This window comes from Nanorana parkeri, unplaced genomic scaffold, assembly GCF_000935625.1.
Source record: "Nanorana parkeri isolate BGI_ZX_2015 unplaced genomic scaffold, ASM93562v1 scaffold1857, whole genome shotgun sequence".
Lineage (NCBI taxonomy): Eukaryota > Metazoa > Chordata > Amphibia > Anura > Dicroglossidae > Nanorana > Nanorana parkeri.
The window spans coordinates 78,730-104,667 of record NW_017308125.1 but is presented as its reverse complement, the minus strand read 5'-3'; the positions used below and the strand labels follow the sequence as shown (position 1 = coordinate 104,667).

Sequence of the window (25,938 nt, the reverse complement as noted above, 5' to 3'; positions counted from 1 at the left end):
TGAAGGTCTGCCTGCATTGTGTGATTATCCTTACGTGAGAGTTATATGCACATTGGCTGCAAATCATCTGAGGAATTTTTTTGCACAATCACCATTGTTTGCTTTTGTTTTTTCCTTGGGACTTTTTTTTTTTGTCTATATTGCCTTTTTGTCTTTGTGTATTTTCTATGCCTCATTTGTTTGAAGACTCATATATGTGACTCATTTATATATGTTTCAATGTATTAGATATGTATGATTATTATCTCGGCACAATATTGTTTTCACATTTTCCAGATATTTAGTTATATTCTTAGTGCTTGGTAGCTCTTATTTCCACATTACACTTACTGGCGCTGATCACCTTTATTGTTTATTTTCAGTCATTTGGTACAATGAGCGCTGGTCCATTGCTGCTGTTGCTGGGTCCCTCGGGATCTGAGGCAGACCTTCAACAAGAGATTAGGTGGTCAAATCACTATGATCATAGTGATAAATAATCGATGTGATCATAGAGCCGTGACAGCCACAGAGCCGGTGTTCGATCGAAAGCTCCAACTCATCGAGATCTCCAACTACCTCACTTCCGGTACTCAGAAAGACTGGAGCTCTATACAGTTACAATGCGCATAGCGTTTTCAGAATACTCGTAGAGTTTGCCACCTGCTGAATATTGTTAAAATGCAGCTGTACAGAACGCACTGCCGTCAGTCTTTGTGTTTTGCAGTCTAACGCCGCCTTGTCGAAATTTACAATTTGCAAGTACCCGGCAGTGAGGTAGTTGGAGCTTTCGACAAGTTGGAGCTTTCAATAGAACACCGGCAGCAGATCACTGTGTTGTACAGCTGCGAGTGTGTTACAAACTGATACAAAGTATCAGTGAGGAGAATACTGTATTCTCCTCAGAGATAAAGTATCAAAGCCCCTGTAAATACAAAAATAACCCCTTAGTGCCCCCTAGTTTTTTTATTTGTGTTTTTTAAAATAAAAACAGGGCTTTTGTAAAATTAAGAAAATATAGTGCTAAAATTGTTACAAACTAAAACTGTATTTCACTCCTTGTTAGCTGCACTAATTATGTATACATTATTGCCAAAACTGAAAAAAAAATGTTTGTTTTTTTTACATTTTAAAAATTTAGTTTTGTATTTTTCCATTTAAAACAATAAGAATGTTACATCAAATTAAAGCCCATTTGTCCTTTAAAAAACGGTATATAATATGTGTAAGTGCAATGAATGAGGAAGATGGAAATTATGGTTAAACACATAGCAAAAATGCAGAGATCATGAACAGGATGTTGAAAGGCTTCTCTGCAACTTGAAAATAAGGCACCACACATACAGACCCTACCCCATCAGAGGACAATAAATGATTACACTACCCATCTATATTGCTACTGGTGCAAATATTAGTTGTAAACACCATGTATAAAGTGCAATGGTATGTATTATGCAACAACTTTACTCCAGGGCTGGACAAATCCCGGGAGCCAAGGCTCCTGGACTGGACAGACTGGCTCCTGAATTCAAAATTAATTTGGTCACCCTCGCCTTACTCAACAACAAAAAAAGAAGAGGAAGGACTCCAAATTGTATGTACCAGACCAATACAAGTCGGATTCTGTTTGGTTGTTATGGGTTATGACACTTAAAGTGGACGTTTACCCCTTTTCACCAAAAATCACATCAGTATGCAGCTCCACATGCTGATATGAAAATCCTCTTACATTCATTAAACATATTTTGCTTTTACTTATAATTACTGTCCACTTCCTGGTTAAGTGAGGCATTGGTGATATAGCGCCGGCTTCACAGATGCATCCTGGGAAGGCTACATCTGTAAACTGCAAAGATGATGTGATGATGAGATGATGTGCACTGTCAACAGTCCAGGAGGCAGAGTTCCGGAAAGTAAAGGGAGATGGATTCATCTGCTGTTAATGAAAGTGGCCACCATGAGACGAATGGGGAAGAAAAGAGAAATAGGGTATGTAAAAGAATAAAAAGCAATTATCTAGAAGTATCAGTTTGTAGGTTGCCATTACTAAACATTTGTAAAGGTGTCTTTGTTGGCATTTTAAAAGAATGTTGAAGTCCCTCTTTAATAATTAGTACACTTTATGGAAGGATCAGTCTGGGGTGCCTACTGACAAAACGAGGTACACTATGTGAGCCTATAAAAGTTTCCCCGGTTTCATGATGTAAAAGGCAAAGATTATAATGACTTCCAAGGCTCTAACAATCACCCTGAATCTTTAAATGTTATAGTGCACATGTTTAAGAATAGGGATACTCAGGCCGCGTGCGGAGCCCCGAACAGGCTAAGCAATCGATAGCCGACGAATCGACGATCGAAAACGTTGCCAACGTTTTCAATCGTCGATTTTAATCGACTTAATCGATTAACTGTTGCAGCTCTAGAAAGTATTTCTATGTAGACTCTACGCCTTGGTTCTCAACTGGTGGGTCATGACCCAAAAGTGGGTCGCGGCCCCGTGTTCAGTGGGTCTCCGCATGCCTTCCACTTTTTTTAGGTGAGAGGCTCCTCTGCCTCCCTCTAGAGCAGCACTGTCAGTTCTCACGCCAAGCAGCCATTCAAAATATGCTGCTCGGCGCAGAGTGTCAGCTTGAGGTAGGATGGGACGGGGCTATGCCCGTGAGGGAGCTCCATCTATACGTGCATTTCTTACAGCTCCTTTGTGTGTCCTGTAGAGGTGCCTGCACCGGAGTGATGTCACATTCTGGCTCCCGACACCTCTACAGGGCACGCAAGGGAGCTGTACAAGCAATGCAAATATAGCTAGAGCTCCCTCACAGCACAGCAGCCCACAATGGACCACAGGCTGAGAATGCACTCCAGTTCTCATAAGGTAGGGAGACTGTGTGGACCTAAAAAAAAAAAAAAAAAGTGTGAATGTTTGTGAGATTGTGTCTGTGTATGTGTATGTAGGTCAGTGTTTTTAAGGGCCCGTTTACACTAGTAGAGTGCGTTAAGTTGTACCACGCAAATTCTGGTGTGGGAGGAGTGTTGCATTGCCATTCATTTGAATGGTACCCCAAAACAGACCTCCCACCTACAGTTCGTATGCACGCACCAGAATGCGCGGTACCCTAATGCCATGCTTTCCATTGCAGTGCGACTTAATGACCACGGACAAATGTAGGTCTTGTGGTTACACAGGCTGAGAACCACTGGTGTAAAGAATAGGTCAAAAGTAGCATCACAGAATGCATTTAGAGGGGAAAAAAATAAGTTGGATAACCAATCTCAACTTCAACGTTTTAAAGTTTTTCCTGGTTTCCTATATCTACAGCAACCTTTAGGGTTACACAGTGGTAAATCAGGATATGTTCAGCACTGCTGAGAGATTTATGGCTTTAAATTCCTGTTAATCTTACTGGCAAGCTTTATCTGGATGTATTACCTTTGCAGCAATGCATGTGAGGCACAGTGACGACTCTCCAGTAAAAACAGGAAGTAAAACTGCCTGTCCCATTGCAAACAGAAGAGGCACAGTCATTCTTCAGTTAAGGCAGCTTCTACCTGAATAATCAGGTTTCCTCATGTGAAACTTTATCCCTGACATGTGAGCAAAGTGAGGCCAAGAATTCCAAGTGCGTAGGAAAGGGCCAAAAATGGGTATGCAAAACTAACACCCCCAACTCCTGCTGTACTACGCTTGCCTCCTAGTGCTCCGAAAACAAGAAGCATTTTGCTGACAGGCTGACTTGTCTTTACAGACAGGAACAGCTGAGAGTTTGAAAGGTTTACAAAATGCAGATACTGTCAGGAGCTTGAGATCATTTTTCATAACAGTCGTGAACATGGAACATGAGGTTCAAGGGCTCCTCTGAAGTTGGAAACTGTGCACCATTAACCTCTTGCCCTCCGCCCGTAGTAAAAAAACGGACGGACGGCACTGCTACATCTGCGGGTTGCCGTCTCCAGACGGCAATTTTTTTCTGCTCGCGCGCGCCCCCTAGCGGGCACGCACGGGCAGAAAAGACCCGACCGCTGCACACACCCGTTACCGGGTGTTTCACATATAGGCGATCAGCGGGTCCATAGCCCGCCGATCGCGGTGCACACACATCCCCCCCGCGCGCGGTCGGCACTTCCTAGTAGATCGGGAAGTGAGCGAACACATAACGTCGCTCGCTCACTTCTCCATCTATCCCTGCAGAGAGCCGTGACTGTCACTCACGGATCCCTGCAGGGATTCCCCCCTCCCCCATCCGATCGTCCATCGCTGACTGGCGAAACGGACGGGGGAGGGTGCGGGCACAGCTGGCTGGATCCAGACAGTATTGTCGGGATTCGTCCCGGCTGCGGCGTCTCAGTATACTGCAGGCTGTAGCTAGCGGTATACTGAGCTTTGGGTCACAGGAGAACGCTAGTTTGTGTTCTCCCGTGATCCTTAGGAGAACTATGGGGAAAAGCCCTAACCCCATAGTTATCCTCCCACTCCACCGAGAATAATTTGTAACATTGTGCTATTGGTCTCAACCATGCTTTATGCTTCAGGTCGTAAAAAAAAAAAAAAAAAATGAAGACCTTCAAAATGTAATCAGCTATAATGAATATTCAAAATAATGCAACAGATTTAAATATACAGTATATTGAGACTGCTCTAAACCCAAAAATTCATATTTCCACAAGGGCTCTTAGGCCTCTTCCACATGGGTGGTGTTCATTCTGATCAGCAGGGTACCCGTGCACAGATCTCCTGCTGATCGGAGCAATACAGAACAGATGTCACTGTTGTGACATCAATGTACATCAGTTTTTTCCTCCATCTCCTCTCCACACTGCTGTCTCGGGACATACACATAACACATCGGGAATAAACACAAAGGGGATCTGCAGCAGCACTTCATGCTGGACAAGGTAAGATTGGTTACTGAAGTGCTGCTGCAGATTTCCTTTCTGTTATTCTCAATGTGTATTGTCCTGAGACAGCGGCATGGAGGGGAAGCAGGGACGGAGCTGCTGTGCCTGTGTTATTCACGGTGTGTAAGGTTCCGTGACAGTAGTGTGGAGGGGAAGCGAGGACCGAGGCGGAGCTACCAGGACAGAACTGCTGCGTCTGTGCGGCTATTCATGAATGCACAATGGCTCCTACAAGCCTCCGTCACTCAATGGGAGGAAAGAAGAGTGGGAAGAATCCCAACGATATTGTCGGGATCGCTTCTCAGAAGAAACTTATCTCTACCCACAGTATATTATGGTAAAATGTGACTTTATGGTGGATTTTTGACCACAAGAGTACACTGCAAAATGTACTCCCGTATCATAAGGAAACTAAAAATGCCAATAAAGATGTAGCCCATAGTTCTCCTTTAATGAACGAGAAAGAAATGTGATTTATAACAAAGTGCATTATGTGGATCCATGATACTCAGGCTGGAAAACCAGACTTGTTTACAGGTCAACATCAATCTATGACCCTCATGCTTAGAAGAATAAAAACTAGCCTTGGACCCTGCCAGATAACGATAGAAGGAAGGCAATGTTAAGAATGCAGATAAACCAGTGTGGCCAAACATTTCTGAATAGAAACAATGTTCCTGATGTTTACTGGCAGGTACTTTAATAATTGAGAGCCCTAAAAGTAGCAGGTCATGACTCCTTGAATGAGAAATGAGAAAGATATTAGACCATTATATATTTGTCAATTATATTTGGGTTACATTAAAGGAGATCTATGAGGTGATTTCCATTCATCCTCATAGTTAGATCCGACCTGTGAACTGATTGGGTCAGGAAGAGGGGGCAAACTGGGTCTGAACCAACCCCATTCTCATCACTACTTCAGTTCAATAAAAATTTAGAATCTTTTACCACTTCACCAAGTAAAGATGTGATAGCCCAAAAACGGTTTGCGTTGTGTTGTAATAAAGACACAGCGGGTCTTGATGCCACCTAACAGTGGAAAGGGTCACTTTTTGTTCTTTATTATTATATGTAATGAATTATAAAGAGAAGCCACAGATTCCACAGTTTGTATAGGCCACACAACAAAGGATTACTTTGGGCAGCCAAATTGGTGTGTAGGCTAACCATAACGACGTTCGGCTATTCACTCCAGCTCAGTACAGCTGATTTTAGCCGTACCCCGGCTGCCTTCGATCAGCTGAACATGCTCTACATGTTTGGCTGAGCCGAAGTGCAGAAGTGCTTCGACTCAGCCAATCCAACATTTGGATCGGCTGAGTCAAAGCTCCGGCAGCTCGCTAGCTGCCGCTCGCCCCTATTCTCATAGGGGCCGAACAGCAGTGAGTGAATAGTCATTACAACTGGGCGGAGCTGAAGCATATGCTTTCGGCTCGGCCGCCTTCGGCTGCTGTACGGGTTATTGTGAATAGCCTGCACAGTAGCCCTTCGGTTGACTGAATCAAAGGGCTCCGGCGGCCGAAGAATTAGCCGAAGCTACAGCTGGATCCTTCAGCTCTTTAGTGAATAACCCCCTAAAAAATTCAGATGAGCCAGGCTACCACCTAAGCTTACAAGAGTAAAAGAGTTTAAGCACAATTCCAGTTATTAAAGTAAAAAATAAGCAGCTGAGTATTTGGTAAAATAAAAAGGCAGGTTTTGCTGCAATTCTTACCCTTCAATCTAGTGCCGTCCTTCATGGAAGATCTGCTCCTCCACCAGATGACACTCCTCTTTCAGGTTGTTAGCCTGCATTCACAGGAAAGGGAATGAATGGTGTTGGCTGTCATGGACCCGCCCCCAGGGGGTGAATCATCATGCTTGCCTGGACTCATAGTTCTGCTACATTGAACAGCACTGACATGTTATTACTTAAGTGTTGCTCCGTTTGGGTGCAAGTACCACGCACCACCAGAGAAGTAGATGAAAAATCCACAATGTCACCAGATTGTCCAAAAGACCCTTGGGGAAAAAAAAATGCAAGGGGGGCTTCAGGGAGGACAGGAAGTCTATTAAAGCTGGAGTTCTGCTTATATGGGTTTCAGGGAAGACCGGAAGTCTATTAAAGCTGGAGTTCTGCGCATATGGGTTTCAGGGAAGACCGGAAGTCTATTAAAGCTGGAGTTCTGCTTATATGGGGTTGCTGGGATTTGTAGTCCTCTATAGCTGTTGCCATTCTGCATTCATTGCTGTATAATTTTACACTTTTCATTTCACTATATTGCACACCACACTTTTTTTTTCTTTTTTACGTCCACTGCTCCAAGCTTGCTCCTGTGATGGACTACAATCTCAACACAAACTAGTAGTCCACCACTGGAGCCATTTTTTTAAATAATCGTCTAACTAATCGATTTTGAAAATAATCGTTAGCTGCAGCTCTAGAGGACAGTAGGTCTATTAAAGCTGGAGTTCTGCTTATATGGGGTTCAGGGAAGACCAGAAGTCTATTAAAGCTGGAGTTCTGCTTATATGGGGTTCAGGGAATGCCGGAAGTCTATTAAAGCTGGAGTTCTGCTTATATGGGGTTCAGGGAAGACCGGAAGTCTATTAAAGCTGGAGTTCTGCTTATATGGGGTTCAGGGAATGCCGAAGTCTATTAAAGCTGGAGTTCTGCTTATATGGGGTTCAGGGAAGACCGGAAGTCTATTAAAGCTGGAGTTCTGCTTATATGGGGTTCAGGGAAGACCTGAAGCCTATTTAAGCTGGAGTTCTGCTTATATGGGGTTCAGGGAAGACCTGAAGCCTATTTAAGCTGGAGTTCTGCTTATATGGGGTTCAGGGAAGACCTGAAGTCTATTAAAGCTGAAGTTCTGCTTATATGGGGTTCAGGGAAGACCAGAAGTCTATTAAAGCTGGAGTTCTGCGTATATGGGGTTCAGGGAAGACCGGAAGCCTAATAAAATCGGGAGTGTTGCTTACAAGAAAGCATTGCTACATTTATAATACTATATTTTACCCACGCTAGCAATATTACTGAAAATATGGTTGATGCACTTTTCAAATGTCACTGGTTTTAACAAGGTGTGACAACCTTTCCATTGTTAACATGAGCAGTACAACATGTACTTGGCAGACAGTTCTATATTACTAAAGAGTCAAAGACAGAACCTGAAGCCAAAACATTATTTTTTTTACAAGCATAAAACACAAAATCATGAAAGCTAGGACTTTCCAATTCCAAATTGCCCCCTGTACCATACTCCAAGGTGACATTAAATTCAGCCTTCACTTCTTGTTATTGTACGAAGGGAATCCCTGTAAACAGAATGCGTCTGCATTCAAATATGCTACCTGCTATGGCTGGCGTTTGGGTGAGGTCAGGAACACCAGGGTTGCCATCCTTATCCTCACTTGCGTATTTAAAGAAGAACTCCAGGCAAAAGTGTTATTAACCCTTGCAGTGGGGCAACCCCAGCACTCTAAGGGTGCAGTGCTTGTTTTTGTCTAGGTGCTAAAAAAATAAAAATTTAAATACTTACCTGAACTGCTGAGCAGGTTTGCCTGCTATTCTGTTAGAACTGTAAATGCCAGGTCCGTATGGCATACTGACCTGGCCAGCTGGAAGCACTTTTGTAGGTCCGTATGCCATACGTCCTTGGCAGCGAAAGGGTTAAGCCTCTTTCCTACGCTGCAGCATTGGAATGTTCCTCAGCGTCTTCACATCTAAGCACTGTGTATAGAACATAATGATTTACAGGACCTCACCCCACTGCAGAGGAGTGGGAGAGAGGCTCCAAAGCCCGGTCTAAGAGCAAGCTAGGTCTGAGGATCGGGTGAGTACAACTTTTTTTTTTTTAGCACCTAGACACAAACAAGCACAACCCTTGCAGTGCGGGGGTAGCCACGCTACAAGGGTTAAGAAATATTCCGGACAGAAATGTTTTTAATTTTTATTATTTCCATTTTTAATTTCTTACTTTATTAACCTTATTATTTTTAATTTATTTTAGGTTTTACTTTTCATCACCAACTGTACATTAGAACAAGCAGAGCTAAAGAAAAACAAAAAAAAAAAAACTTTCCTGGATGGAGATAAGGAGAGGAGGAATAGTTTGTAATGCAAATAAAAAAAATAAAAAAAAGAAGAGCAACCAGGGTCCGTAACACTGCACTTCCATACAGTACAGTGAGTGTTATCACCGTAGGACAGGAGGTGTGTTAAAAGAATAACTCCAGGTCCACCTAACTTGCTGCCTACCTTACTGGTGCTAGAGATGCACCAGTGAGGTAGGCTGTCACGGGAGGCTCAGGCAGCGAGTTAGGTGGGCCTGCACAAATAAGCAATCACCTTAGTGAGCCTGTGCAGCTGCCGGTCTCAGTAATATAGCGGGTAGGGGAGCTCCGACATTGGGGTGCGCAGGTTGTGGACAGTGTGAGGACTCTTAAGCACTGCGTAGTGTGGAGATGTGGCAGCCGGCAACAAATGCAGGCAGAAGGAGGAAGCCGCACACTCTAAGTGGGAGCTCTGTCCGTCATATTTCCAGTGGCCCCCGCTCTTGCCTGACAAGGTTTCAAAGCCCAGTCACACCTATGCGTTGCATTAATTGCACAGTTCCATGCGAGTAAAGCACGCTATTGTGGGTTACAGTACGGCAGGTGTGTTGCGTTGCCATGTATTTGAATGGCACCTGAACTGCAATGCACTGCCGTACGGTACCGCAATAAAAATAGTGCATGTGCTACTTTTGTTTTCCACCACAACACAGAGTATTGCGAAACTGCGCATACGGGCCTTGGTTGGGTTAGGGGCCCCATGATTTCTCCTGCCGGCCCTGCCTCTAACATATATATATAAATACATCTAACAATTACATGGTTTGTTTCAAGCCATCAGCTATTACCCATGCAAACCAAGGAAAGCATAGTTTCTATGGTGAGGATTTTAGAACACTCATAAAAGTATGAACTGAAAACCTATTCTGGGCTGCTTACTCACAGATGCTTTTCAGGAAGGACATTAATTTTTAATGCAGTGACCAAGTTAAGTCAATGCACAGCTGAGGGTCAAATGCACTTCTGATAAAATGAGGTACATTTGCTCTTCTTTACCACAGCAATGTACAACACACATACAAAGCAGGTCGCCTTGCTGTAGAAAGAACAGAACTTCTGGTAACTGAGCTTTCAGGAAGAGGGTGTCACCCTCACAGTCTGCGTCAGTCAATGTTTTGTATCACGTATGTCAGCTAATAAACACTTCGGAGAAGATTTCCATCACCTCACTAGCTTTTAGAAAGGTCTCGCTGCTTGTTTTCCAGGAATGGCTGTCTGTTTCTACACTTGATGGCAACCTAGCCATGTACACTTACTGAACAACTGCAGAAAAGGTGTGCTAGAAGGTTAGCTCTCCTAATGAATCATTTCTTATTAAGGACCTGGGCTATAAAAAAAGAGGCAGTCACATGAGCATTGCTAAAGATAACAAGGTAATCTAGGAAGGGACGGCAACGTGTTCTTGTGTTTTGTTAATAAAGTTCTTGGATCCCCCTTCAGTCTATCATGAATGCAGCTGCTAGACTCATTCACCTAACCTCCCGTCCGAAAATCTGAAAAATCTTGGGGCGGGCGCATGCGCAGTTCAGATTTTCGGCCGGGAGACTAGGAGAGACACAAGGTAAGTCTATGGATGGCGTGCACCCGCATGCAGACACCGTGGGACATTAGGAGGACAGAGGAGTCAGCACTGGATCGGAGACTAGTGATGGGCTCGGGCGTGATCGCAGCTCCGGTCCGCAGCTGCAGAGATCGGGATATGTCTCAGTGCCTGTGATTGGCACTGCGAGCTTCCTGGCAGGCTCGGCACGTGGAGCTGCGAACACGCCCGAGCCCAACACTATCGAAGACCCGCAGCAGCGCTGGAGAGAAGGCTGAAAAGGACAGGAAAGAAGTTCAGATTAAGAGACATAATTTAAGGTAAGTCAAGTGCTTACATTAACATTGGGGGGAGGGAAAACATTTTTATCCGAATGTCACTTTAAGATTAGGCTCAGGCTCAGTGACAGCATGGCAATCAAAGCTTTCATACAAACTTGAATAGGTTAGCTGAAGTACTAGAGAATTGCTAGTTTTAGATGTAATGCACCAAGCAGCCAGGCTATTAAGGTGCTTGCATGCATTTTCCATGGTATATATTAGATGGGCAGCAAAAGGAAAAGAAAACAAAACCTTGCAGCCAGTCAGAGAAATCCTTTAGCTTACCAAAAGTACATTTCAGTGTTAACTGGAATTAACCTTGAATGAGTACCTACCTCCTCCTAAAAGCTCTATGCTAAGTATTTAATCAGAGAAGGCGTGGGTGTTGTAAGACTGAGAAACCAAAGCCATAGCACGGATACACTGAACATCACATAATCAGAGTGAACTCTAATTCATTAGCTTTAAATGAGTTCCAGCTTCAAAATACATCCGAGGCTTCTTCATAACAGAGGTTTCGCCATAACATGTCAGCTACAGACTACGTGGACAATGAGAAACTTCCTATCCTCCATATATTCAGGTATCTCTCCAGACAAACCAAAGACCATGCAATCCCTGCTCTGATAAGACAACAATAATATGCGCTTAGATGGGCAGTACAATGTTAGCTATGTGCACCCACTTACAGGAACGGTCACATACAACAACCAGACACATAGCAGAGCAAGCATGCCAGAATCATGCAATACAACAAAAACACAGGGACCGGCCATAGAACATTGCTATAAACTAAGCAAATCGTCTCTCTTACAAATGACATCCGGTAATAGGAGACATTCGGACAATAGGATTTTGGAAACAGAGGTGCTTTTTTTCTCCGTTGACCCCTCTGCCCCGTTTACTTACATATCCACAAGAGTCATATGAAATGGGTTACATTATGTTCAGAGGCCTGCCAACGTAAATGTGCAAAGGTTTGCCTGCCAAACAAACAAGGACATTCAGCTGCTTCAAAAAAGGGGCAAGAGGGAAGGGAGAGAAACCTGAGAAGCACTTAGTAAAAGGACTTCAAGAGGGAGAGGGGCTTGCAAAGTGTGTGGCAGGCATTTTTCACCTCCCTGCTGCACACAGGATACATCCTGCAATTTGTCCCCATGTCCTGCTCCATGACCCCTAAATATCAGCTAAAAATGAAACTTCTCCCAGTAACTCTAAACGAGCCACCATCCAAGACACGTCCATAGAGAATACAGATTTAAAGCACTTTTCTTTAGCCATGGAAAAGGTTAGCTTGCTAGGAAATTTTAAGAGTGCTTATGAGAGATCAGCTTATGCCATGAACACAAGAGCTGGAGTTTGCTCCTCAACGTGTAAAGAAACTAGAAAAAGTGTCAATGGCAATAAAGGATATAAGGCTTTCTTGGGTTGTTCACAGGTATGTTGCCTGCTGCAGATTTACACATCACTAACAAAATATCTTTTCTTTCCCTAAAGATTGTACATTAGAGCCTCACTGCAAATTCTAAAAATTCTGAAGCGTATGGTTTCTGGTCAACCAAGGAAAAAAGGAGACACTGGAACTATGGCTTGAGGAGAACATTTCCACTCAAGGTTTTACAAGGTATATAAAATACTATACAAACTCTAAAAGGCCCCGTTCCCACTGCGCGATATGCAAATCGCGCATTTGTCGCGCGATGTCGCGTTCAAGCTTGCATTGAGCAAGCTTGAATCGCGGCTAAATCCGCTCAAAAAAGGGTCCTGCTGTAGCGACACACGACCCGCGACAGCAGGACCCTTTGCCCAGTTGGATTGCATTGGGGCGCGATATCGCGCAGTAATTTGCCACGATATCGCGGGAATTACCGCACGATAAATCGCTCAATGTGAACGGGTCAAAAAGGTACCCAGAGAGAGGAGAACTATGAGGTGAGTGATTTTCACTCATCCTCATTAGTTCGAGCCGACGTGAGACAATGAAACTGTCGCACGTCAGCTCAATAGATCGGGAAGTGAGCGAACGCATACCGTCGCTCGCTCCCCTTCTCGATCATGTCCCTGCAGAGAGCCGTGACATACTCACGGCTCCCTGCAGGGATTCCCCCCTCCCCTGTCCGATCCTACAGCGCTGACTGGCGGAACTGACGGGGGAGGGGGCGGGCCCAGCTGGCTCTGCCTCTACATAGGCAGAGCCAGCTGTCACTCACGCAGCTGGGTGGATCTCGACAGTAATGTCGGGATCCACCCCCGGCTGCGGCGGTCTCAGTATACCGCAAGCTGTACCTTGCGGTATACTGAGCTTTGGGTCACGGGAGGGCGCAAGTATATGTCCTCCCGTGACCCTTAAAGGACAAAGGCCTTTTTTTCATTTTTTGTTTACATGTTATAATCCACATTTTAGTCCTGAAAATTACTTAAAACCCCCAAACATTATATATTTTCTGAAGGCCAAGACCCTGTAGAATAAAATGGTGGCAGCTGCAAATTCTTTATGTTGCACGACATTAGCGCAACTTATCAAACCCAAACATTTTGTGAAAAATGCACTTGGGTTAAATTTAGTGCCCCAAAACATTTTTTCTGGAAAATATAAAAGATGAGTTTACAACGAGTAAATAGATATCCAACATGCCTGGATTAAAAATCGTGCATCTGTGAAACTGCAACAGAATTCAGTACCCCAAAGAGTCCATACACAACGCTTTAAGAGCCCCTACAGGTCATCAGTTTATAGATTCATGTAAATAATGGCCCTAGAATGATTGCTCTCACTTTCACACAGGCGTGTGCGACGATACCAAACATGTGTAGCGCAATCATTGTTATCGTACGTAGGCGCAGCCGACGCGTGTAATTTTTAAACCTTAATTGCCATCACCTAGGGGGGCTTAAAAACCCTACATGTGATAGCATATTGGCGGTGACAGGTCCTCTTTATAAGGTAATACTGGGGTCCAAAAGACCCCCAGTATCACCTTTACACTCTAAATAAGCTATTGAAGTGCAGATCGCACTTCAATAGCTTATTGCTGGCTTTCAGGAGCCCAGCAATGACAGCTCAGGGAGCGGAAGTGATGCAATACCCGTTACTCCCAGTGCCATAGAACGGGGAGGAGATGGTGAACGGACGTTCAACGCTCTCCTCCCCAGCTTCCCATCGACACCAGAGATGCCGGTCCTGGGCCTGTAGGAGGGGCAGTGGAGCACGGGAAACACGCCGGGGGTGTCAGCCAATTTACCGGATCGTAGAAGCGATCTGGCGGTAGCTGAGCCACCAGAATCGCTTCTACTGTAAAGGCTGCCACCGGCTCCACAAATCTGAACAGTTTTTTTAGCTTTTAGCCGCCGGGAGTCTGTTTAACCCCTTCATGATTATCCCATCATGGGTCATGAAGGGGATAAACAGTGCAAGTTAACCCAAACACCATAGTTCCTTCTGTAGGGAAGCAGCTCCAGCAACACCACTCGCATCCTTCTCTGCTTTTACTTATACACAGGCTGATCACTCTACATAAAAGGGTAGTCACGTCATGTGCACTTGGCTAGCCACCTTCTACTGCAGGGGGAGCCAAACTGCAGCCCTCCAGCTTTGGTGAAACCAGAAAGCCCATCATGCACTGTCTCTGGGAATCATGTCTGTGGCTGTCAAAGTCTTGCCATTCCTAATGGGATTTATATATTTGGACAAAGCTGGAAGGCTGGAGTTTGCCTACCCCTGCTCTAATGGGTATGGGCTGCCTAACTCTGTAGACTTTAACTTCACATAATTTCCGCAGATACAAACCACTAGCTACTGCTGCTTAGTTCAAAGAGAAAAAAAAGGTATTGCTTATATTTTGAGGTTGTTTCTTTTTTTAACTGATGTTTGATATTGTCTACTACTTTCATAAAAATCTTTATTTTACATATAAACATTTACCACAGTGTACACAGGTGTCACAGAGGATTTTATATTTTCTGAAGAACATAGCAGTAGCTGTTTGCTTACAGACTGTCACTCTCTACTTGAAAGTCTGTATGGAGCCACACAGAATTAAAAAGGAGAAGTCACACGTTTTTTTTAGTCCAGAAGATAAAGAAAGAAGTTGTAAATAAAATTGTTTATATGTCCCTGCATTTCCTTGTCAATGTACTCTGTTAAAAATAATATAGCACAGCACGGTAACAGGCAGGGCCAGTTTATTAAGTGTGCACTGTAAAATCATATTAGTAAGTAGAAGCTCAATAAGTAGAGCTGAGTTAATTGTTTTTGCATGTTAAACTCTGTCTCGGGAGAAGAACATTTTGAAAGCATTAAGCTTTACAGCCCTAATGATAGCCGCAGCAACAACCGCTGATGGAAAATTTGCAGAATGATGAAATTATTAGCATTTTAAAAAGGTGATTTACCCCGACATTGATTACATGAGACTTGCAGTGAGAACTTGAACATGTAGCATTTAGTAACAAAATGAGAAGTGAGACACTACAACAGATTATCAGCTAAAATGATTTAGAGAGGCGCACAAAGAACATCCAATCACAGCTAGATACAAGAATAATAAAAAGAATCCAGTAAAGTATGCATTTCATAACAGTCCGCTTTGTTCTCAGCTATTTGAAAAATGGAAACATTGAAATCACTTTAAAGCTGAATTCTTGCAGCTAGGAGCACAAACATTTCCTTTTAAATTATTATTGTTTACGCTTTGAAACAGCTACCCTGTTCACCTGAATTGACTTTCCTCTTTTTCAAATAAAGTGACCCTGTCAGGCATTTATTTGTTTCAAAATTAAAATAGTCTGGCAGTCTGAGTGTCCTTCACCTTTCAAAACAGCCTCTGTCAAAATCTTCTGCTCTGGATACTCCAGAAGTTTGGGATGCCTGTGCCCCCTGTAGGGTACTCTGGCTCCATCCTTCAACCCCTATATCACTGTTGAGTCCTGTAGTGATGTAGGGTTGGTAATAGAACCGAGGCCCGTGGGGCCAGAGGATGGAATCTGTTGCCCTTTTCCCATCTGACCATAGAAAATCAGCAAGTAATCTATAGGTGTATGGCCAGCTTAATTGTCGAATACTGAATTCTTTGCAGAAATGGAGAAGTAGGAAATTTGAGCCAACCTAGAGGCAAATAGCAGCTCTATTATAAGAAACATCTAATACATTCATTAAGTGACTGACAGGGTCACTTTAACCGCCTCACGGCCGGCGGTTGTAGATGTCAGCGCCCAGCTTCCTGGATCGGAGTGGCCATCTGCCTGTTGGCCCCGCGCGAGCGCGAAACGGCCTAAATTTAACGCCTTCGTGACTGACGACGTACAGTGTACGTCGCCAGCATCGGGGATGTTTAAACAGACTCCCGGCGGCGAGTCTGTTTAAACTTGTAAAGCCTACTGTCGGCTTTACAATAAAAGCGATTTTGGCGACTCTAGAGTCCCGTGAAGCGGCAGCCGCGATCTGCACTTCAATAGCTTATTTCTAGTGTAAAGTGTAAACCCCCAGCATTACCTTAAAGGAGTACCTGTCACCACCCATCTGCTATCACATGGGGGGGGCTTGTAAGCCCCCCTATGTGATAGCAATCAAAGTTAAAAAAAATAATAAAAAAAAAACAAAAAAAAAACAGGTTTTTAAAATTAAATAGATCAAAAAATAATGATGTTTGTCGCCATTCCATGGACGCACGCAATTTTTAACCTGGGCATGTTGGGTATCTATTTACTCGTTGTAACCTCATCTTTTATATTTATTTATTTTTAAAATCGGTATTTTATTGTGTTTTGGGGCATTTAAGTACTTTTTTCACTACAAATTTAGGGTTTGATAAGTTGCGCAACTGCAAACATTTTATTCTATAGGGTCTTGGCTTTCAAAAAATATATAATGTTTGGGGGTTTTAAGTAATTATCAGGCCTACAATGTGAAATATAACATGGGTGCAAAAAATTAAAAAAGGCCTCAGTCATGAAGGAGTTAAAAACCGGCAGCAATGCCTGTTTACATACAAGCGATCCACCAGCTATGGAGACGGCGGATCGCTTGTATAACGTGTCGTTCGTTAAGGCTGGACATGTTTGGTGTCTATTTACCCGACGTGACCCCATCTTTTATATTTGACCAAAAAATTGGGTAATAATTGTTTCCCAACATGTTCCTTAATATAGTAAAAAATAAAATTTTGATTGAATTTGATTAAATACTACCAAAAGAAAGCTCTATGTGTCCCCAACATTTTTTATAACATTTGTTTCAGTACAGCGTTGCAAGACGGAATACATGTCAAAGTACTGCAGCGCTGAATACTGAAAAATGGCCTGGCCAGGAAGGGGGTTTAGTACCGCGGTCATCAAGTGGTTAAAGCAACACAGGTCACCTCTATTCCCCCAACCTGCTTGACAGTAAAAGAACAGATTTTAAGAGAATTTGTCACTTTGCCTTCTATGGTCAAAATGACAGATTCCCTTTAGGGTAAAGCTGCCCATACACCTCACAATCAACTTTCGTTGTGCGATGGTTGTAAGGTGATTAAAATTTCGTACGACCTGCCCATCATGGACAGGTAAATTGTACTTGCGATCATGGCAAACCCTCCCCGCTGAGGGGAAGGCTTGACGATTATTGCAATGCTGAGCGGGCAGTGTGCGCTTGCACACACTGGCCCATGCGGCTTTCATCTTGCGATCGCGCCACCAACCCACGGAAAATCGGACGCTTTTCGGTGGATTTTCTAGCGTGCGCGGAAGACAAAAAAGTCGTGCGACCATACAGTAAATGCGGTTTCACGCTGCCCATACACCTGCAGATTATCGTACGATCGCGGGATCCCCCATGAATATCGTACGATAATTGTCAGGTGTATGGGCACCTTAAAACAATCCTGAACTGTATTATGTTGTACCCAAACATGGCATGCAGAGGGCCAAGGTCTAGTCACCAGTATTGCATGCAGGCTCTCCACAGCTGATCGTTTTCCTCATTACTGACTTACCATGTGGCATTTGCCTATCTCTTTTAACAGAGCAGGGATGGCCATTGATCAGCAATGCTTGTCTCTGGAAGGATGATGTCATAGTGATATCAGTACACCGGGCCCGTGTGTTAATCGTTAAATATATATTTTTAGGTTGGTCACACTTTAACCTCTTGCCGTCCGCCCGTAGTAAAAAAAACGGACGGACGGCACTGCAGCATCTGCGGGTTGCCGTCTCCAGACGGCAATTTTAGCGGGCACGCACGGGCAGAAAAGACCCGTCCAATGCAAACACCCGGTACCGGGTGTTTCACATATAGGCGATCAGCGGGTCCATAGCCCGCCGATCGCCTATATGTGCTCGTTCGCGGCACACACAATATCTCCATAAAGAGGACCTGTCAGTGTGCCTTTGCTATTATATAGGGGATTGTTATCCCCCTATATAATAGCAATAACAATAAGTGCAAAAAAAAATATAAATAAAAAAAAAGAAAAGTAACACATAAAAAAATAAAATAAAATAAAAGCCACATATAAAAAAAGGGGAAAAAAACCCCCCCAAAATGTTTAACTCCCCCACCCCCACGTTTACGCGCCTATAAACGTAAATACGCGTCCGGTGCCCCAGCGCGCAAAAATTACAATTGCGCTACACATGTTACATATCGCCGCGAACGTCGCAGTGAGAGCAATCATTTTAGGGCCATCAATCACTGATAACACTAAACTGATGAGCGGTAACAGCTTTTAAAGCGTCGCCTAGGGCCAATTTTGGGTATTATCGTTTTTTGAGGTTTCGCGCGCGCACGCAATTTTAAGGCTTGACATGTTTAGTGTCTTTTTACCCGACGTGACCCCATCTTTTATATTTTACCAAAAAATTGGGTAATAATAAATGTTTTATCATTTAATATAGGGGAAACTGTTTTTTTTTTTAAATTTCGGTAATTTTTCCTTAATATAGTAAAAAAATAAAACCCCCAGTGGTGAATAAATACCACCAAAAGAAAGCTCTATCTGTCCCCAAAAAAGGGTATAAAATTCATTTCAGTACAGCGCTGCATGACGGAATAAATGTCAGTTAAAGTACCGCAGCGCTGAATACTGAAAAATGGCCTGGATGGGAAGGGGGTTTAACACCGCGGATGTCAACTGGTTAATAATAATAATCATAATAATCATAATAATCATAAATGCACCGATACTAGTATCGATACCGAGTATTTGGGCGAGTACTCGTACTCGCCCAAATGCTCCGATGCCTAGCCCGATACTTCCTATGTCAGGAAGCCGGGCAGCAAGTCATTACACGTTGCCCGATTTCCTGATTGGCCGGAAAGCGGCGCCATGCTCTCTCGTCACTTGTGATGAGAGAGCATGGAGCCGACTTCCCGTTCCCGGCCAATCAGAAAGCAGGGCGCCGCGTCATTACACAGCGCCCAGCTTCCATAATTGGCCAGCAAGACGGCCCTGGCTGGGTACCGGAGGAAGGCCGCTCCTGGCTGGAGAGGCCGCGGGGGTGACAGGCTGGACATGCGGAGGTGAGAGGGGACAGACTTTCTTGTTAATCGGGAAGCCGGGTGGCGAGTCTTTACACACTGCCCGGCTAATCAGGCTTCCTGAAAGGGACTTCTGGTACTCGGTAATTGATATCGCCGAGTACTGAAAAAAAAGTATTGGTACTCGGTACCAAAATACCGGTATTGGTGCATCCCTAATAATAGTAATAATAATCTTTTGGCAGGGTTTCATTAGATAGCTAGAATGGTTTAAAAAAAATCTCTTTCAAAGTATTTAAAAAACAGTAGCTCTTTTCTAACATAATGGCATAATAAAAAACCATAAGTGTACAAATAAGCAGAGTTACACAAATCCCTTAACGAAACCACCGTGCTGACATTTGCACACACTCTCCTTTTCAAATAAACACACTTAAAACTTGCATCTTTTTTTTTTCCCACAAAGCAAGAATATCACTTCCCTATAGCTGTGAGCAGGAATGACTTGCCCCAAACGGAAGCAGCATTTCCGAAGCATGTTACAATAACACTAAATTTCACACTGATAATGTAAGCTACAACAAAAAAGTGTTTCCTGCGCATTGTGTTAACTGCGATCAGGCTCTGTAATCTGTCCTGCCCATGTGATATAGTAAGGTTAAGTAAGGCTGAGTTCCAGCGCTCTGGATCAGAGTCCGCTGTTAATCACATTTACATCACTTAAGCTCCCCAAAACAAGAAATGTCGCACAGGTCATTGACGTAATCTGATAGACAGCAAATGCAAGACAGCAAATGCAATACAAACCTTGTCAGTACAAATACTGGTTTGCTGCGGACCTGAACGCCATCTTGAAAATGCAGCGTGCTTTGAGAACGCCTATACACCACGCCAAAAATCTTCCTAAAATCAACCAAATTCTCCCAGTCTTAAGGTGCCCATACACCTGCCGATTATCGTACGATAATCGTGGGTGATCCCGCGATCGTAGGATAACCGGCAGGTGTATGGGCAGGGTGTGACCGCATCTACTGTACGGTCGCACAACTTTCGTCTTCCTAGCACGCTGCCTGCCCATGATGGGCAGGTCTTATGAAATCTTAAAAGACCTTACAACCATCGCACAACGAAAGTCATGCAATGGTTGTAAAAGTGTATGACCAGCTTAAAAGGTGCCCATCCCGCGATCGTACGATAATCGGCAGGTGTATGGAAGGCGTGCGACCGTTTCTACTGTACGAGCAGGCTTGAAAACCCGCAAAGAATCGTATGATTTTCGGGGGGTTAGTGGCGTTCTCGGGAGACAAATGCCGCGAGCGCACACTGCCCGCTCAGCATTGCAGTCATCGGAAGCCCTCCCCTCAACGGGGCGGACTTGCGATGATCACAAGCACGATCTGCCTGTCCAAGATGGGCAGAACGTACGAGCTTTTAATTACCTTAGAATCATTGCACAATTTTTGTAAAGTGTATGGCCAGCTTAATGCAGACAAATATGCTAAACTAGCCCCTGATCACATCTGTGGACTACAGCAACATGCATGAGAATGCCTGATTTCACGTACGTTGCCGTAGCACACCAGAAGGCACCACTCTGTAAAACGTGCTGTGGTGCTATTCATTGTCAATGGCATTCCAACATGCCCGACTGCACCCTGTGCTTTTACCCGTGTACAATTGAGCCAAAACACATGGTAACATGGGGGAAATTTATGAAAACTTGGAGCAACTGTGCATATTAACCAATCAGCTTCTATTTTCAGTTAGGCTTTGAAAATGAAGGATAGAAGCCGATTGGTTGCCTGCATGAAGGACATGAAGGATCCCATGCATTGCTATGGGAACTGTGCAAGCGACCGCACGGATCAGCGCGATTTGAACCACCCTCCGCCCAAACTGCTGCCTGCACTATTTTTGCCTCGCTGATCAGTGCGGTTTCCATACAGCTTTCAATGGAACCGCACTGAGCTGTGCGGTTTTGGGCATTTTTAATGGCGTTTCAGCGCTGCAACCGCCCTGGTGTGAATGGGCTCTAATATTTTGATAAATCCCCCTTCCTCTGTCTGCTCCAGTTTTGATAAATTCCCCACCACGTGTTTTGGAGTGGCACGTTTTCAAAAAAAGGTGCAATTACCAATATAAGGTATCATTAGCATACCAGGTTCAGATGAGAAAACAAGACACTTTATTGTCTCCAACAGGAAGTGACGTTTTGAGGCCACGAACAGTACCTTCTGCCGGAGGTAGAGGTCCATAGCAGCCTCGAAATGTGGCTTCGTGTTATTGACAATTGAGTGTCCTGTCTTGTCGTCTGAACATGGTGTGCTGGTGATATCGTAGATTGGGACTTCTGTAGTGGCAATGCCATCCACTATTTTACCATAGCACTCCTATGATTGGGTCTGAATGTTGTCGTGTATCTGACAGTCCATTAAAATGAATGGGTCACCCTATATGCTACGCACAACAATGTGAATAGATGCACACATGCTGACGTCCCCGCACACATATAAACAGGGGCTAGAAACTTCTGTATATAAAAGTAACAAGGTCAGTCATTCTCAGAAGCGAAATGAGTCAATCAAGAAATAAATGGATCTTGCTTCAACATTGCCATCAGCGAGTACAAAGTTTATGTCCATGTTCCTTTCCTTACGCAGGAATTACTGACGGCTCCTGTTTTCTTTCAGCCTCTATATAACAAGATGTCAGGATCAGGGACACCAAGCACTCAAAGTCATCTCCGGGATATTGAATTTAAATGGTAACAGGGAAGACACTGACTGTCACTTTTAATCAATGCAGAAGGTCAGCATGTTCTCAGAGACAACCTGAATCACCTAAAGTAGGGCAAACCTTAACCTAGCTTCCTGGGGTGGGAGGGAGCTGCAGTCATAGAAAGCTGTAATTGCATCTACTGGCATGTTGCTTAACTGGATAGATTTTAGAAAACTTCACCACAGCAGCCAGTAAATTCCATCCGAATTAATCTTCAGTCACTGATCACATAAGATGGAAGTTCTTGGTCAGAGATCATTCTGACTTCGGGTTAGAAATAAGGCAGTGCTGTTCTATGTATTGGAGACTTGCCTGTCACAAACAGAGTTAATTAGGTGTGCAGGCAGAAGATAATGACAGTGTAGGCCCCACAGGAACAAATACACACAACACTGACTTGGTTAGGTTCACACCATGTCCAGACAAGAAAAGTTTGTTGCCGGACCAAAAAAGCATCCCAATGTAGCCCTATGGTATTTCTGGGCTCTGTTCACACCAGCGCAGTCCGTTCTGGTCCAGACTAAAAAAAAAATTACTGCTGGTCTCATTTTCTGTGGTCTGGAATGCACTGGATGCATGAAAAAACCAAACGCATGCAAATGTACTGGACTGCACCTGAAAGCCAATTTTAGCTTAAAAAAAAAAAACACATCGGAAAGCGGCAAAAATCACCCTGCACTGTGTTTGCAGATCTGCTCCGGATATGGTCAGCTCATGGTGTGAACATAGTCCATAGCGGGATTTCCCGCGATCGTACAATAATCGCAAAGTGTATGGAAGGCGTGACACCGTTTCTACTGTACGATCGCACATCTTCCGTCGCACACTGCCCGTTCAGCATTGCAGTCATCGGAAGCCCGCCCCACAGGGGGTCGGGCTTGCGATGAACGCAAGTACGATCTGCCTGTCCAAAATGGGCAGATCGTACATTTTTTAAATTACTTTACAACCCTCGCAAGACAAAAGTCTTGCGAGGGTTGTAAAGTGTATGGCCACCTTAAGGGAGTCAGGAAAAATTCACACAACACCTGCATGCCACAACTCAGCCTGCTGGAAAGTTGTGCAATACCTGCACCAGACAAGATGCCACCATTAGTCCAATTCAAGTACACGGATACTAACCCAGAGCTGGACAGATCGCAGGAGCCAGGTTGCCAATGCTCTTTACAAATTACAGCTGGTGCCCAACTTTTGAGGTTTTCTCTAGTTATCAGTTGAGCTGGCTCCTAAAATAAAATCCAGCTGGCTCCTGGATTGGACTAGTGATGTGCAGAGGGCTTCACCCAAACCAAAGAGTGGACAAATGAATATGGAATTTGTCCACTCAGTTTGTCTAATCCAGGAGCCATCAAGATTTTTTTTTTTGGAGGTGCTAGGAGCCAGCTTTTTTTTTTTTTTAAAGAGGTGACAGCTGTAATTTCAAAGAGCATTGGCTACCTGGCTCCTTTGTCCAGCCCTGGCTCACGCCAATGCAAAACTGTGACTATTACCACCAGACCCCACCACAATCAATTGGCACAGGTACACGACACAAAGGGGTGGGGAATGCCCCTACCACAACTGATTGGGCTGGGAAGGGGCGGTGTTAGTCACAGCTTTGCGCAGGCTTGTGCCTACTGGTTTCGCACCATGCCCTCGTACAATACTAGATTAGACAAACTGACTCCTAAATTTAAAATCTGTCCAACCCTGTATTAACCTATTTAAAAAGGTTGCCCCAGCAAGCCCCTGTTCCCTTCACCTACAATGACTACTGGTCACATGAACCAAGAGGACACCCAAACACAGTACCTGAACCCTGCCAATGCAAACAAGTGCAGGTAAAATCTAGACCTTTAGAATAAAGAAAGCATAGAAACAACTAGATCCAAATTAATACAGAATTTACCCTACAACAAATCTCCTGAAATGCCCTAGAAAGACAATTCAATTAAATAAATGATACAGATATGGAATATTGAAATTTGTAGCAGTGTGGACCAATACTAGTCAATGTTTGCTTCGAAGTTACAGCAGGTGACAATGTTGTGATATCAGTGGCCAGTGAGATCTGTTGGACGTCTATAGGTGGCCATACACTGTACAACCATTGCAAGACCTTAGTCTTGCGATGGTTGTTAAGTGATTAAAAAAAAAACGTACAATCTGCCCATCTTGGACAGGCAGATCGTACTTTCAATCATCGCAAGCCCGCCCCCCTGAGGGGCGGGCTTCCGATGACCGCAATGCTGAACGGGCAGTGTGCGCATGCGCACACCGGCCCGTTCAGCATTTGTCTCCCGAGCACCGTTCAAACCAGCCGAAAATCGTACGATTTTCGGCTTGTTTTCTAGCGTGCTCCTTAGACAAAAGACGTGCGACCGTACAGTAGAAACGGTCGCACGTCTTCGTTCACACTGCTCGATTCTCGTACGATCACGGGATTTCCCGCGATTCTCGTACGAGAATCGAGCAGTGTATGGGCACAAAAAAAAAAAGTAACGTAAAGCAAGGGTGCACAAATGAGTATGGAACTCAGGAGCCAATCTGTCCAATCCAGGAGCCAGCAGAATTTTGTTTGGAGCCACCTCTATTAACAACTAGAAAACTCAAAAAAATAAATAGGCACACAGGAGCATACATTCAGGATACACAGTTGGTGAGTACAGTTGCCCATATACATGAATGACATTCACAGAATACGTCCTTACATACAGTATCTCACACAAGTGAGTACGCCCCTCACATTTGCTGTCCCCTCAAAATAACAGCACACAGCCATTAATGTCTAAACCGCTGGCAACAAAAGTGAGTACACCCCTAAGTGAAAATGTCCAAATTGGGCCCAATTATACTTTTTCCCTCCCCAGTGTCATGTGACTCGTTAGGGTTACAAGGTCTCAGGTGTGAATGGGGAGCAGGTGTGGTAATTTTGGTGTTATTGCTCTCACTCATACTGGTCACTGGAAGTTCAACATGGCACCTCATGGCAAAGAACTGTTGCTCTACATAAAGATGGCCTAGGCTATAAGAAGATTGCCAAGACCCTGAAACTGAGCTGCGGCACGGTGGCCAAGACCATACAACGGTTTAACGGGACAGGTTCCACTCAGAACAGGCCTCGCCATGGTCGACCAAAGAAGTTGAGTGCACATGCTCAGCGTCATATCCAGAGGTTGTCTTTGGGAAATAGGACGTATGAGTGCTGTCAGCATTGCTGCGGAGGTTGAAGGGGGGTCAACCTGTCAGTGCTCAGACCATACGCCGCACACTGCATCAAATTGGTCTGAATGGCTGTCGTCCAAGAAGGAAGCCTCTTCTAAAGATGATGCACAAGAAAGCCCGCAAACAGTTTGCTGAAGACAAACAGACTAAGGACATGGATTACTGGAACCATGTTTTGTGATCTAATGAGACCAAGATAAACTTATTTGGTTCAGATGGTGTCAAGCGTGTGTGGCGGCAACCAGGTGAGGAGTACAAAGACAAGTGTGTCTTGCCTAGTCAAGCATGGTGGTGGGAGTGTCATGGTCTGGGGCTGCATGAGTGCTGCCAGGACTGGGGAGCTACAGTTCATTGAGGGAACCATGAATGCCAACATGTACTGTGACATACTGAAGCAGAGCATGATCCCCTCCCTTCGGAGACTGGGCCGCCGGGTAGTATTCCAACATGATAACGACCCCAAACACACCTCCAAGACGACCACTGCCTTGCTATAGAAGCTGAAGGTAAAGGTCATGGATTTGCCAAGCATGTCTCCAAACCTAAACCCTATTGAGCATCTATGGGGCATCCTCAAACGGAAGGTGGAGGAGCGCAAGGTCTTTAACATCCATCAGCGCCGTAATGTCATCATGGAGGAGTGTAAGAGGACTCCAGTGGCAACCTGTGAA

At 44.3% G+C, this 25,938-nt stretch overlaps 1 protein-coding gene and 1 long non-coding RNA gene across 2 annotated transcripts in view; one reads left to right on the top strand and one right to left on the bottom strand.

Annotated features, from left to right (window-relative positions):
- The window catches only part of PTP4A2 (protein tyrosine phosphatase type IVA, member 2), a 54,528-nt gene that overhangs the window by 23,703 nt on the left and 4,887 nt on the right, over positions 1-25,938 (bottom strand). The gene's annotated exons all lie outside the window — the stretch shown is intronic.
- The window catches only part of LOC108799933, a 9,354-nt gene continuing 4,893 nt past the window's right edge, over positions 21,478-25,938 (top strand). Inside the window, exons 1-2 of the long non-coding RNA XR_001942061.1 lie at positions 21,478-21,489; positions 23,210-23,213. This is a non-coding gene — a long non-coding RNA (uncharacterized LOC108799933). The remainder of the gene's footprint in view (positions 21,490-23,209; positions 23,214-25,938) is intronic.